The sequence below is a fragment of the Schistocerca cancellata genome, chromosome 4 (genome assembly GCF_023864275.1).
Source record: "Schistocerca cancellata isolate TAMUIC-IGC-003103 chromosome 4, iqSchCanc2.1, whole genome shotgun sequence".
Taxonomy (NCBI): domain Eukaryota; kingdom Metazoa; phylum Arthropoda; class Insecta; order Orthoptera; family Acrididae; genus Schistocerca; species Schistocerca cancellata.
Genome location: NC_064629.1, coordinates 288,903,391 through 288,905,780, shown reverse-complemented (window position 1 = coordinate 288,905,780; position 2,390 = coordinate 288,903,391). Strand labels below are relative to the sequence as shown.

The window sequence follows — 2,390 nt, the reverse complement described above, 5'->3', positions numbered from 1 at the left end:
CAGTCAGGAACCACGCGACTGCTGCGGTCGCAGGTTCGAATCCTGCCTCGGGCATGGATGTGTGTGATGTCCTTAGGTTAGTTAGGTTTAAGTAGTTCTAAGTTCTAGGGGACTGATGACCTCAGATATTAAGTCCCATAGTGCTCAGATCCATTTGAAAGCTTGGATAAATTCGGGACTCTTCTTTCATACAATAGCATGCTTCCACGCAAACTTGTTTTTGTCCAGCAGTCAGCAGTCGTGGCACGTATTTGCCAGCCACCCTTTTCATTCCTAAATATTCTGTCATAATTCGCTGCAGTGAACTCCAAGTCACTCCCGACAGCTCCAGAATTTCTTCAATGGTTCTTTGTCGATCTTTGTTGATGATTGCACGAACGTTTTCAACGTTTCTATGTCTTCAGATTGTGGAAGAACGACCAGAACGACGTTTGTCGTCAATTAACATTTTACCCCTTTTTGTAACGTAAAATTAGTCAGACACTTGAGTTTTCCATATAAATTGAAGGTGGAGAGGGGAGCAGCTGCATCAGGACATTACACGGAGTCAGCGGTGACGAGTGAAAATGTGTACCGGACTGGGATTCGAACCCAGGATCTCCTGTTTGCTAGACAGGTGCGTTAACCACTGCGCCATATGGGACACAGTGTCAACGCAGCTGGCGGTCTGTCTTGACACATCTCACGCCAACCTACACTCCCACCGAGCGCCACCTATCGGCAGTCCCTGACAATTTCCTCCATGCTCGCTACTCAGAGATGGCCGCAGGAGGTCGGCCATACTTGTGCATCCGCACTGAAGAAGGTAGATCCATTGCGCATCCAGGCGAATCAATTATATGAATGCATAGCGTCTGTTTTTTCGGACAGTATAGGAACTTTTCTTCTAGGTTTGAACCCTGTACCAATGTGTGATACTTAAAAAAAAAACCACTGAACCAATGATTACCAATATCAGATTGGCTTTGTCAGTCAGAAGTATAGTAAATTCTGTTATTGTAGATCCGAAAGAGACTAACTGATTGAACCCCATGAACACTTCCCTAGCGCCAAGCGAGTAGTAAGCTAGACATCTATCATGCTGGTACCACAAATATCTACATAATTCCAGCGGTACTCTGTCAGACCCGGTAGCACTTCCAAAAGAAATGCTGCGAATTTGTTACCCGTTTACATTCTATCAATAAAGTGGGAACCAATTTCGGAACCTCCAATATTTCCACAGCAAGCGCTCAGACACCACTACCTCCTGTATTCGACCTGCCTCAGCGACCCAATAATACGCATTTCTTACAGGGTAACAACTATTGAACTATATGAAAAAAACGTAAATTAGTTACAAACTATGGCAGGCGCACACTTCGTTCAACATCTAACCGTCACTATAGATATTGGGTCTTAGGTGTTACATGTTCGATATGCTTGCCATCATTGGCGATGATGTGGCGCAGACGAATAGCGAAATTCTGCATGACACGCTGAAGTGTCGGAACATCGATACAGTCGATGACCTCCTGAATGGCTGTTTTCGGCTCAGCAATGGTTTTGGGGTTATTGCTGTACACGTTGTCTTTAGTATAGCCAGACGAAAAGGAGTCGCATGCGTTCAGATCCAGAGAATATGGTGGCCAATCGAGGCCCATGCCAGTGGTCTCTGGGTATCCCAGAGACAGAAGGAAGTCCTCAAAGTGTTCCTCCAGGACATCAAACACTCTCCAGCTTCGATGGGTGTTGAACTTAGTTTTGCATGAACCACATTTTGTCGAAATCATGATCGCTTTGGATAATGGGGATGAAATCATCTTCAAAAAACTTCACGTACCGTTCGGTAGTCACCATGCTATCAGGAATATCGCACCGATTATTACGTGACTGGATACTGCACACCACACAGTTACCCGTTGAGGGTGAAGAGACTTCTCGATCGCAAAATTCGGATTCTCAGTCCTCCAAATGCGTCAATTTTGCTTATTGAGAAATGTAAATGTAGTGTAACTAGGGCCTCCCGTCGGATAGACCGTTCGCCGTGCGCAAGTCTCGATTTGACGCCACTTCGGCGACTTGCGCGTCGATGGGGATGAAATGATGATGATTAGGACAACACAACACCCAGTCTCCGAGCGGAAAATGCTTGTTGATTAACCCATTCAAATGAAAGTGGGCTTCGTCGCTAAATCAAATCGAATAAACCATAGCAATTTTCATCATGTCCCGCGGCCGTCAGTGCAGTTTGAATGTCCTAACGCAAACCGTTTAGAAGTTATGACGATTTTATTTATTGTAGTTCAATAATTGTCACCATGTAGGTTCAACTTTCTTTCATTTGTAAACATTGCTCCATGTGTAAAGAGAATTCTTTGAAGAAAGAGACTACTGTTCTACAGTCGCGT

General features: G+C 44.8%; 1 non-coding gene across 1 annotated transcript; it reads right to left on the bottom strand.

Moving 5' to 3' along the window:
• Positions 1-567: 567 nt before the first annotated feature.
• On the bottom strand, positions 568-646 carry Trnaa-agc (transfer RNA alanine (anticodon AGC)). Its single transcript has one exon. It is a non-coding gene; the product is annotated as a tRNA-Ala (tRNA).
• Positions 647-2,390: the final 1,744 nt, after the last annotated feature.